The sequence below is a fragment of the Bacillus rossius genome, chromosome 1 (assembly GCF_032445375.1).
Source record: "Bacillus rossius redtenbacheri isolate Brsri chromosome 1, Brsri_v3, whole genome shotgun sequence".
NCBI lineage: Eukaryota > Metazoa > Arthropoda > Insecta > Phasmatodea > Bacillidae > Bacillus > Bacillus rossius.
The window spans coordinates 208,446,706-208,460,148 of NC_086330.1; the positions used below are offsets into that span (position 1 = coordinate 208,446,706).

The 13,443-nt window shown below is 37.8% G+C and overlaps 1 protein-coding gene across 1 annotated transcript in view; it reads left to right on the forward strand.

Moving 5' to 3' along the window:
• The first annotated feature begins 293 nt into the window (after nt 1–293).
• LOC134527261 (mpv17-like protein) overlaps nt 294–13,443 on the forward strand; it is a 520,718-nt gene continuing 507,568 nt past the window's right edge. Inside the window, exon 1 of the mRNA XM_063359784.1 lies at nt 294–383. The gene's annotated coding sequence lies outside the window, so the exon portion shown is untranslated. The remainder of the gene's footprint in view (nt 384–13,443) is intronic.

Below are 13,443 nucleotides of genomic sequence, written 5' to 3' on the forward strand. Positions count from 1 at the left end.
AAATTTGATATAAAATACAAAAAATCATTATTATGACGAAGCAATATGTTATTATTTTTAAAAAAGAAAATCAGGTTACGAGATAAATTTGTCTACAAAACCAGCTAATTTGAAAACTGCGACATAAAGCGACAGCACGAAAAAAATTTAATTCTGAAACGAGGCGATGAGTTATAGCGGTTGTTGTGTCGTTCATGCACTGTCACACTCACGAGCAGTGGCGTGGTTGCCCGAATTCGGCCGAAGATGCGGCGCAGTTGTCAGCGGCTAGGCACAAAGAGGCCAGCCAGCCTGCTCCGGCACACAGCTGCGTGCCGGCGACAAGTGAAGTGGTGTTGCGTGAAGGCGAGCAGATAGCAGCAGACACAGCGGCTAGCATTCTGGTGAGACGTGCAGCAAACTGCACAGTAAACACTCTGGAAGCCTGCATGATGCACCAACCATATCTTTCACTTCATTTTTAAGGTGGTTGCCTGGCGTGGCTGTCAAAGAGCGTGCATAGCTCCAGGTGCTAAAGCGCCATTTAAAAACAATTCATGATTTATTAAACATTTGAGGTGTTTTATTATGAAAAAATTTGTGTCACTAAACATTCTTATGGTAGCTATTTAACATATTTTTTTAAAAAAATTATTTTTAGACAGCTGTAAAATGTAAACCGGTTGTTTTTCCAAGAATTTATAGGCATGAAAGTATGATATTATGTTCAGAGAGCAGTTATATTAAATATTCCCTCTTAAAATGGTAGGGCCACCGAAGTCCCAAAGCGGTGCATGACCGACGTGACGACTGCACACCCGCTCGATGTGTGACATGTAGAGGCGAAGGAACGTGTGATGCACGAGTCAGGGTCGCCCTTAGCGTCATCTAGCTTTTAGAGCTCTGGCACCCAGCCAGAGGCCCCCTCACCACATCGTCACCAACAGCCAATGGATCAAGGACCAATCAAGGAGGATGTTCCCAATAATGCACCTGGGGAGGCCGCGCTGCCAGCCAGCGCACGGTTGGTGAAGCCGGGGACGGAACTCTTTCGGTCTAGTCGATCAGAACAGGAACCAGAAGTGAGGGAATGTTCCTTCCAAACGTCAAAAATTTGGAATCCTAGCCAGTTTGTTTTCGGAAATTCAGAACAATTGTTTTTCTGAGGGCTGATTAATGATCTGTGTCTTTCAGTCACTGACTGGTCACTTTACCATCTAGTGGTAACTCCAGAAAATAATATCGTTAAGATCTGCGTTAAATTATTCTTAAGTATCACTGCTAAAGGTAAAATGTGATTGGATAGTTTGTTTAAATATCTAGGTATCTTGGGGAAGAAAGCGTATGAAAAGCGAAAAAAAAAAAAAAAACATTGAAAGATGTTGTATGTTGGTGGATGGATTATGTTGTTAGTTTAAACATTTAAATACAATTATTTTTAAATATTCTTTGTACGAAAAAAATATATGAGCAATAATGTTGGCATTAGACACTCATATTTTAGCAACTATCGCCGTCATAATTTAAATCAAGACAATAAATTACGTAGCTCCAAATCTCTATGGAGACGTGAATAATCAAAACTTCCTCAAATCTGATTACGCTTAGACAGTATGATCCCGATGGTTAGTAATTTGGAGCCAGAAATAAAAATTAATTGTTGCGAATTTGAAGCTAGTATTAAAAAAGTCTTAAAATTGTTTGTGCTTGAAGTAATAATGAGTAAACAAGTTCACTATTTTATCAATTCAAAATTCATTAAACACTGACACAACGCTCAGCCAGTTTTTGTAGCGGGGCTCCAGTGAGCGTCACGCAGTGGCAGGCCTGCGACATCAGGGAGTTGTCGACACTGGTTGACCCGCGGCGCGGCCTGGACTGGGGCTGGTTCGCAAGCAGCTGGAGCACGACGCGAAAGTCAACAGAAAACCGTCATTCAGAGTTTGAAGTCTGTGAGGAAACAAGGCCACTCGAGCGGGTTCGAATCGAAGACCTCTTCACCACGGCTAGCAATAAACAGTTGACCCTTCGCATGTTAGATAACGTGAAGCTTGAATTTGCTATGATGTAGTTTCTTGAATTGCTCAAGTGATGTGAAAAGCGATAATAAACGCCACGAAAAAAAAGCGATAGTAGGGTACAGTTGTTTGTAAAAAAAATTGATACAGAGGATATATTAATAAGCTGTGAACAGTTTGAAGTAGCCTTGGAATTAATGGGAACCTTAAAGAGATTATTTTGTGTGTTTTGTCCGACGCACATTAAATATAAGCATTTCTTTTATGGTATTTGTGATAAGTTTTAAATAATTTTCAGTCCTTATTAAACCTACTTTTATTTCGTATATGAAATAAATTGGAATGATTATATGAAACTGTTTTGTTAGATAAACATGTTTAATAATGATTTTTGGGGGATAATAATATATTTTCATCAGCTAAATATATAAAAATAATTTTAGATAAATACAAACAATGAAAAACATATAAGAAAACAAATGTTTAGAGATTTAGAATGTTACGTTTCAAAAATTTAAGAACACAATAAGACATGTACTTGTACTAGGCTGCCAATTTCCTAGCGCCGGATTCACAAAGGCTGTCGGTGAGAGGACTCCGGATTCGAGCCCCGAGTGAGGCGCGGGTGTAATATTGTGTCGTCTAAATTGGTCAGAAATATTTGGAAATAAATGAAATTGTTACGTCTAACAAATTCCGTCAATCAAAAATAAAAAATGGGGGAAATTTACTTATTTGTGATGAAAATAATTTTCTAATGTTGCCTGTTAACCAAATCTTACTTTCTTTCAAATTTCATATAACAAAATTGTTTTCAGACATTGGCATTTTATTTACTTTTACTGTATAAAAAATGTCATTTTTTATGAACCTCCCAGCTGCAAAAGCGCAAAAAAAATTTTGAAATGTTTTTTTTTTTTTTTGGAAAATTTATTCAATGTAAGACACTAGTTATCCCAAATACATTTAGAGCCCACAATTGTTCCTCCTGAAAATTCCATAATACTTTGGAATTGGCTTATCTGCGACAAAATGTTCTGTTATATTGGCAAGCTAGTGCTTTAAATATAAAATTTTTATAACTTTATAGCATAAGAATTTTTATTTTGTCTTTGCTAAGTAACAAGAGTACAGTATTACACTTGCATTCTCTAGGTCGCAGGGTACTGGGCTAACCACCCAAATACAGTTAGCTACAAATTAGTATATCCTTGGAAGCCAAAATTGGTGTAATTACAGTTATGCATGACCCACTTGATGTTTATTATAAAAATAAGTTTTTGGGGGTGAATTGTTATATTTTTTATAGTTTGAGGTTTAGGACTTATATCGTGAATGCATGCTTGATTACGAAGTGAACCTGTGGTCGCCTGAAGTGAACATTAAAATAACAGTACCGAAAAGTAAGTTGGCTGGAATAAATAAAAATAATTACCTTTTAGCAAATGAGACTTTCAATAATAAACTTTTTTTTTAAACAAAACTACAGAACCTAAAAATAATAAAAAATTACAATTTTATGGAAAATGTATGAAATATTTTTTTAAAACTAACTAAATAATATCATATAAATTAACTAAAATATGTATAACGTGTTACCTAACTTCTACCTGCAAATGGGGTGTCGAGCTCTAACTACAATTGTAATAATTCCCAACATACTGTTAATAGCTAAACTTGCATCTGTTGCCAGAATTAATAACAAGGTCTGTGATTAAAATAAATGTGCCACAAGTAATTCCTCGCGAGCAGAATGGTTACGCCACGCTATCCACACGCTTCTTCCACAAGCCGCGGGGAACACAGGAGTGGCCTGCGGGGGGCGTAAAGACGTTTGAGGAGCATGTAGCCTACTGAAAACATGGACGACTACCATCCGCGCGGTCCCCCGAGACCTGATACCAGTGTTTCTGCTTGTCTAAGCCCTGTTGTAACATGGCACATTCTATTATAATACAGATGCAAATACAATCGTGCAATAAAACACTCATTGGTGATTGCTTCTTTTTTTTATGAACTTGATTGCTCCGTAAAAAAATAAAAAGGTGAAATAAAAACAATTCTATTTAAAGATTCAACTATTATAACAGGTACATGAAACTAAATATTATTTTTAATGCATATTAATAAAGTGGTAATTATTGTGCGTTTCCACGTACACACTTGCTTGTAACCTTATAACCTTGACCATGAATATGAATCACGCTACGGTCGCCGACACCGAGTACAATCGTCTGATACATAAATATAATACAGGGATATTGTGGAAGAACCAGCCCATTACCAATAAAACATCTACGCACTCTTTTTTAATATTTTCAGTGAAATAAAAGTAGAATGATGAATAGGAATGTAAACCAAAACACTAAAGAAAGCGGGACGCCACCGAGTTTTATGAAATGGAGATCGTATATAGGAATAAATTTTATGTTTAATGTTTAGATATGAATGTGTTTTTTTTTATACGCTCACGCATTGTTTACCCTTTTGGGTTGAAACTTTGCATACTTGATCTTCAAAACAAGGGAAAGGGAACAATCTAGGTGAGATTCCGATACAACCAAACCTTAAAGCATAATTTAATTATTCTTGGTGAAATCTCGCCATTCCGGTTTAGTAATATCGTCTAACCACTAAAGAAAGCGGGCTATTAAATGTAGTTCACTCGGCACGAGCCAGAGCGTGCAAGTTGCATGCAAAGGCGAACTATCGTTATTGATATTGTACTATACGAGTGCACTCTATACAGTAATCAACTTAAGCAAATATGAATTTGCTTCAGATAAAGACTGTAAGATTGAAAACGTCTTTGAAAGAAATTTTTCACATCACCATCTTCGTATTTCTGTTAATTAAATAATGGTTTTCAGCTTAGAAGGTCATAATTTTATATGGGAAAAGAAGTTTATGGGCAACATCATAAACAAAAAACATATATCTTATTTTAGCGGGAAAGTATCAATTGACCGTATTGGACAGGAAATCGTTGTAATGGTAATTACTGCACTGTCTATTTGAGATTATGTATAATTAAAACCAATCCTTAAAGCAAAATGTTTTTATTCTTGATAAAATTTCGTCATTGCATTGATAATTCATCGTTTATCCGATCTCTGTGAAATTTTATACGTTTGAAATCATGGATGTATTAGTTTAGGGAATGGAGCTGTATAACGGCTATAATTTGCTATAAATTTGTTTAATAGCTTAAAAATAACTAGCTAGGAAGAATCGTAACAAGGCCTTCATGTAGTGGATATTGCTAAAATTATACCAACATATCTGCTAGTAATTAGGTATAAAATACATTATAATCGAAAATTGTTTTGCAATGAAGAAGCAAAAAAAAGTGTTAGAGGTGTTGTCATGTTGACTTCAAGTATTTAAATGGCAAAGAATTTATACAACAAATCCCTTACATCATACATCCTTCTTACCAACACTTCATATCTCTTTGTTCATGTGAGATTTAGACAAAACCAATCCGTAAACAAAAAATTATGGTGCGCGCCAATAGTATCGGATAATTAACTGTAATATTTTATGTTAGTTCCTCTTTTATATGTTACGAATAATAATGGTGGCGTGTGAGTAGAGTGAAAGCAAGAGACATAAAGAGAGATAGATATAGAAAAAGCGATAGAAAGAAAGAGAGGCAGAGAGTGACGGATTGAGATAGAGTGAGTGATAGAGAAATACAGAGTGTTGGAGAGAGATATGAATAGGCAGATTTACAGAAAGTTTTATATCTCGAGAGTTATAGAGTAATGTATATATTGATTAAAAGAAATGTATATATACATACATCGAGAAGATTTAGTGTTATAGAGAACTATAGAGTTATATTTAAGTAGAGATGTATGATGATTCATATGGATATATGTTTAGTAATATATAAAGATATATATAGTTACATAGATAGAGGGAGAGTGAGATATATGGAAGGATATGGCGAGATGATTATAAAGAGATATTTAGAGATATATATAGTTACAGAGAGATAACGATAAATGTATAGACAGGTACTTTGTATGTGTGTATAAAACTAAAAAAAAATATTACAAAAAATACAATGAGGTATTGCAACCCATGTCAGGCATTAGTTAGTAATATTTACAATCAGGCAATAACGTGCGTTAATAATTTAAAATAATAAGTATTATGGAAATGTGATTTTTGATATTAAATAATGAATTTTGGGTAATAATAATAATTTACTCAAACCAGAGATCGAGTTAATGACATATCGTAATATTTTTGGTTCTTTATGTAACGATTTTTAATACGGTGGATGCTGAAAACAAATATTTTATCATTAAAAGTATCTTGGTATATTATATATAGGATTTTCTTATAATTTAAATGAGGTTTGTATTTTATTAATAATTTCTGGTTATTTTTTACGGTTTTAAAAGCCAACTTAAACAACCGACAAGATGTACAGTTTCAAGTCCATGACTAAAATTATTTGTTGATAATTTTATAAATTAGAAAGTCTGTTAAATTTAAAATGTTTTAAATATATTTCAAAAAAGTATAGTAATTGTTTATGTACTTTTCCTAATCGAAATTATTATTTCAAAGTACTGATTACATAATAGTATTTTTAATATAGTTTTCACCTATTAATATTCTTATAATTTTTTTAACGTTCCTTTAAAATCTACGTCGATATACAAGACAACATTAAATAGAGCAGTATAAAATTAATAAAAATTAAAGACTGGAATTGGCAATATCATGCTCTGGAAAGATCTATAATCCGAGATGGAGTAAACCAAATGTTTGTCAGGGTCAATGTAACAGTTCAAGGAGTTCCAAGATTGTTGCCATTTATGTAATTCAATATTGTGGCAATGACGTCATATAATTATTATGGTGGATCCCGACACCTGAAACCTCATCCAACATATATCTGGACGACTGACTATTATATTCTAAATACTTATATTAAATAAGTCATTCTGTGACTTAAAAAACTTAAACTAAAAACAAAACTAATGTGTGTATATTTTTTCGCAGGATATATGGTTAAAACGATGCTAAGCGATATTTTAAAAAGTTATACATTTTTACAAGTATAATGTCGAGGAACTGCGTTTGTAATCTATATCCCAATTAAGTTTTGTTACAGTTTTATTACTACTATTTTTTACAATAATAATAAATAATTGCACTTAAAAACGGCTTTTAAAAATATTTATTCGCAAGTAACTCAATGTCTGTCAAGATCCACAGTTCTCACTCCTCACTTGAGCTAGACTCGACAGTGATTCACCCCTTCCCTCGCGCCTGTCGTTACTCAGTCACACCCTCACGGTTTTCATCGCTCCTCGTCACGCCACACTCGAGGAGGTCTCTCATCATTTTCGCCGATGTCGCACTTCCCTTCACTCGCAGAAACCTCCGAACTTTTGGAACTCCCGCGGAGGCTGGCATCGTCACTTATGTATACATGGCGTCCTTTTCGGAGGGATGAGAGCAGCTGGGATGTGTCCCTTCTTTCTAGGCCGACCTGACACCCGAAACATTGAGAATGGCAATGCTCATTCATGCCACTCCACGTGGTGGCTTCTGTTAGCCCGGAATTACCAAGCTACTATAGGTAATAATAGCCCAAGGCGTGACGGTGCATGGTTTAGGGGTAGGGGGTAGCGAAACCCTTATAATCCGGCCAGGCACACATGGCATGCCTCACATAAATGGGCGGCGCGTGACATCAGTGGCCGTACGTGGCCACCAGCCCGCTCCGAACCTGATGCGCATCGTGGTCTTGTCTCTCGCGTTCATAACATGGCTTTGTCCTCAAACTTGTCCGTCCCAAACAGGTAACACTGTGCTGTTGTGGACCATGCTGCAAAGCCATCCTACGCATCGGGCAGGTGTACTGGAATTGGCCCGCTTCTTGAAAGAAATAACATCTCGGCCGTCCTCCACTCTTCGGGATCATAAGTTCGTTTTGCGATTACTATGGGACTCGTTCTTCTACACTTGCTGCCGTGGCACTTCCCTTTCCATCGGGCAAACCCGTTGCGTATTTTCCCGTTCCAGGAATCTTCATTGAGCATGCCCAGGCGACTTCATGCCCCTTTAAACCTGTGAGTTGTCACCCTCCCATTGTCACATCGATGTCCTTCCTCCTTCAGTTTCCTCACACGATCCAATTAGTTTATCGTCACGCGAAATACCGTGGGTGACCTATTCTTCGTCGAACCAATAGATTAATTTCCTGTCTGATTACTGCATCACAGCATTGTTATTCTCTCTTGGATTTTGTTTCACGATTCGGACACTCCCGCCGGTTGTGTCCTAGTTCTTTTCAGACGAAGCACCGCTGTAATCCCATTGTTCTCCAAAATTACGAACTATTTAACAGCTTCCTTAGTGTCACAAGCATAATCTCTTCGTTAATACTCGAGCGGCTACTCGATTGGTGGTAAGGTTCTATCACAGCCTGTCTCACTCTGATACTCATGTTTCCTGAGGATTGCCTTCAATTTCCAGGGCGTGAATAAGAGCATCGAGGATATTTTTTTGGTGGGCCAAACACAAAGTTGCTGAAAATCCGCATCTCTGAGTCTTCTATAAACACACTGGTGGCTAGCATCTGGCGGAACTCTGTGGGTGCTTCTGGGTAGGCAAGGTGCACGAGTGGTGAACCTCGACCTCGAATTCTTTGAGTGTTTCTGAAGATCGCTGTTGATATGTCTTCAGGCCAGTTATGTACCTCTCGCCCATGTGTCGCTCGCCATAACTCACCGCAAGGGCCTCTACTAATACTCCATAGTCTTTCTGGTCTGGGACTGGTATGGTCTGCTACAACTCTAGTGGAGATCCTATCAGGGACAAGACAAGTTCCGTATCCTTTTCTTCTTCGCCACAATCATTTACTTTTGCAGCTGTCTCGAAATGTCTTCTATACACTGTCCACGAATATTGAACATGGAATATGGGTGGCCTGAATTTTTAGTGGCCGCTGGAAGTGCCTTCCATTTTAACATCTTCGGAGAAACTCTTACGGTTCGTAGCAGCAGAGGCTTCTTTTTTCATCCGTTGGAACTCTTAGGTTAAAGTTTTCATACGCCATTTAGTGTTATGTTCGAGCTAAGCTAGCTGTTATGCCATCAGTTTTTCATGTTCGGCTAGCTGTTGCGCCTGTCTGGCAAGTTGCTGCCTCTGTTGTGTAATATGCTGCTCCAAACACTGTACTATATGTTCGAACTGGATGCTTGTTTCGTCAATCTTCTTCTTCATTTCTTAATGTGCATCATATATTTATTTTCGCATCTCTTCTTGGTTCTTCTTAATGTCCTCTGCCTTGGTCATCATAGTACAATTTACCTCTTCTTGACAGTTCTTCATTTGTTTGTTCATCTCCTCTTGGTTACTCTCCATTTTATATTACATGTCATACTGGCCTTTCATCATTTCATCCTGGATACTCTTCATTTCATTCAGCCTACTCTCTACTTTCTCCTGGTTATTCTTCATTTCGGCCAAGAATGCCATTACGTTCGTAAGTTAGTCGGCAGCCAACTTTCTTGTCCACATACACTTGCCCAATTATTATTTATTACTAATGTCTACACTATAAATTTATTTACATCATTTATTTATATACTACACTATAAATTTATTTACCACAATTAGTCTTACGCTGATCATTGAAACTTTAACACTGTTCACTGGAGCTTGACTCGACAGTGGCTCGCTCTTCTGTCTACATCTATCCACTTACTTCGCACACTCAGCCACGCCGCGCCGCATACAGTCCTCAACTATCGCTCGTAGCACCGACTGGCTCGCCAGGACTTCAAACATGGGTATCGCCTCCTGATAGGTCTGGTTTGCTCACCAAGAGCTCTTTGCCCTCTTCATATCGCTCTCGCTGATCATACGGGTATCGCTATTACCACGACCTTGGGGAGACTCTCTCCCCTACTGTCAGAACTATCCGAACCCTCAGAACTCTCACGGAGGCCGGCGCCGTTGCATATATACCCGTAGCGTCCTTTTTGAAGTGACTAAAGCGGCTTTGACTTGTCGCGTCATCCTAGGCCGACTCGACGTCCGAAACACCCAAGACACTTGTAATCTGGCCGGGCACGCTTGGCGTGCTTTACGTCAATGGAACGGCTCGTTTCGTCATTGGCCGTGCGTGGTCGCCAGCCCGCTCTGAAACTGGCGCGCATAACAATCTAATATAATATTTTTGTGGAAATGGTATTTTAATATTTAAGGTGAAATTATGTAATGAAACAAAACCAAACAAATTGGTTTTTAGGTAGAAAACTCTTCGAAAAATTATAATTTAGATATAAAAAAAAAACAGTTCTTCGGTTACAAGAAATCTGGCCTCAAAAAGATCCTTACTCTAAAATCAGACATCATACATAATAATGATTTACTATGACAATTTTAATGCCAAGCCTTTTATTCCTTTTCTTTCTTACCACCCTATCTCCCTGCAGGCGACCCGCTGTAGTTAACACCCCATTTACATTCAATGAAGACAAATGGCGTAATAAGGTCCTCACACGTCAGACAGCGTACATGGCCGCAGCCTCATCCCACCAGCGAGAGACAGTTGTGCGAGACTGCTTGTCAGTGGCGTCTCGTCAGGGCAAGCAAGGCAAGCAGTGCTTGCCCAGGCAGTTTCCAGACAATGTATTTTTTAAATAAATATTTTATTCAGAATAGTATTTTACTTTGGCTCGTGCAGTTAGGTGTGTGTATTTTTTACATTATCTTCTTGGGACCCAATACTGTGCGCTGTGCGCTATAAGAAAATAACTCATTGACACACAAAACATACTGTTTTAGAAGCGTTGCTAGGTTTAGAAACGCTGGTAGGACCGCTTTCAGCAGGAAGGCTGCCGCAGTAGTTTCCTTTAGGAAGGGGGGTGGCATGGTACAAAGGTTCGAGGAGGGGATTGGCTGTAAAAATACGTGGTAGAAGCTACGAAGGTAACGCTTTCTTGCCGAACTGAAGCGAACATGGCCGAAGCAGACGGTGGAATTCTTCCGCCGACTGCTTCGGCTATGTCCGCTACAGTTCGGCACGGCAGGTGGCGAGGTGGCGTTTCAGGAATGGAATGATTGACGTGCTAGTTTCTTGGTACACGTACCAGTTAACAGAGTTTCTGATCACGTATGAGGATAATGAGGATAATTTCTTTTGCGTTGGTACGAAAAATACCAACATTTAATTTTTACTATCCTAGAACATTTTTATGAGGTTCTTCTCTTTATTTTAAACTTTGCCATGTGTTGTATGTTTATATATTTTTTTACCAGATATCGATGATACTACTCTCCCACTTAGTATATAAATAATGTAGAGTAGGTATTTTATTATCAGAATAATGTAAGTCAAATATTATTTTTCAAAAATATTTTATAATTTCAAAAAAGAGCCAAATTTTCTACTTGTGGAATAGTCAATGTTCAGTTAAGAAAACTACTTAAATAGCACCCTTTTGTACCTTGAAATCAATATTTTCCAGGGGGAGGGCCCCCGGAACCCCCCCCCCCCCCCTCAGCCATATTTTGGGGTGAACGGAGTTTTTGCTTCCCCTCATGTAAACCTCACGCCTCGCCACTGCTGCTTGTTCTATGAAGCATCTCACAAGCACCTTGCTGTAACATCAAGCAACATGCATCGCTGATTTCATTGTGTTACACAGGACACAAGACTTAAAGCCACTGGTGAGATAGATCATAAACGTTTAAATTTTTCATTGCGAGATCAAATATTTCCCAATAAATAGTGTAGTAATTGTAATTTTAACAGGTTAAATATTTGGAAAGCATAATTTTAATTTTATTAAAAAACTTGGCCATCTTTGCATTCTTTCCTGTTAAAGATAGCCACGCTAACTGCTAATCATCTATAGTGTGTCTTATTGCTTGACAGACTGACCTTATAGCATTACTAATCTATACTAATATTATAAAGCTGAAGAGTTTGTTTGTTTGTTTGAACGCGCTAATCTCAGGAACCACTGGTCCGATTTGAAAAATTATTTCAGTGTTGTATAGTACATTTATTGAGGAAGGCTATAGGCTATATTATATTATCAATAACGTTAGGGATCCATACTAAAAGTACAATTTAGAATCAAATGCGTTTGAGGGGGTTAGATACAACATGCAGTACACATACTAAGTGTGTGTTGACAATGCCGCAGGCGCTAGAAGTTTATTTCCTATTGCCTATTAACATTGTTACCACGCACTAGATGCCTTATCGTTCTTAATTTTCCCATACAAGTAAAAATCACCTGTTTGATATTAACAACAAAGCAATCAGTACCCTCATAATAGTTCAATTAGTATTTAAATACTTTTTATCACTTTAAATCGCAAACCTAAACTATTGTCTTTTTTCCTCTCTCTGTGTTTAATTTGTTTTTTTAATTGCCCTTTTTTTTCAAGTTTATATATTTTACAGACTTGAAACTTCACAGTAATGTTCCTTATGTTACGCAGGATGACATTTTCCGAAAATTAGATCCCATGGGTAATTAAAACCAGGCAACAGTGGGTACTTTGTCTGCATGAGAACAGGATTTTGCATTGTTCATGCCTTCACCGTCTCCATGGCAACGGGCATCGCGTGGCAGTGGCGTACCCACAAGGAGGGGCATGGATAATGAGCGGTGCAAGAGTGATCTGCCTGTAGACTGCGGTAGCGAAGTACGGGTACATCAGTTGTACGTTGCGTGCACGAGTCGGGAAACCATCGGTGCTATTCATTTTCTCTCCGGTACATTATACAGCATTGTAATAAATTTTCACTGAATTTTTTTTGCTCATTACTGTAAATGGGAGATCTGGCTTAATTTTTTCCATTAGTATAGCCGTGCGAAACCGGGTCGGGCAGCTAGTAAATAATATGGCTATTAAGGGCCGCGCTTACCTGGGCGGGTACATGGTGCAGATCTGCAGTAAAATATCACGGGTTTTAAAACTGCTTAATATTTAAAAGTAGATAGTGCTATATAAATGCATGTAAGAATACGCTGAGGTCGGATATCGATTTAAAAAATCAATTTTTTAGCAGTGAATATAATCAAAAACGCGTGTAAACGAAAGAAAATTTAGGTTTAAATAGCTCGTAAAAAAATTTTGAAAGCACTCATGAGACCTGCAATGCAACTTCATCTTCGTTTCTCAGCCATTTAATGTTATGGATACCGTTTAGATCTCGCAGTTTCCCTATGCACGACGAGAACTGTACGCCAGTTCCGAGTCTTGCGCGTAGAGGCGACACCGCGCCAGAAACACTAGCGAACTTCGCACTTATCATCCCGCCTCACTAGCACAGTTTCACCACTTAATGCGTGGACTCCATTAATGACATTTAACGTGTTACAAATTAGTTTTAAGATTTAAATAAAAAAAATTATTATTATTTCGTTGTTTGCTGATGAGATGTGCGTGC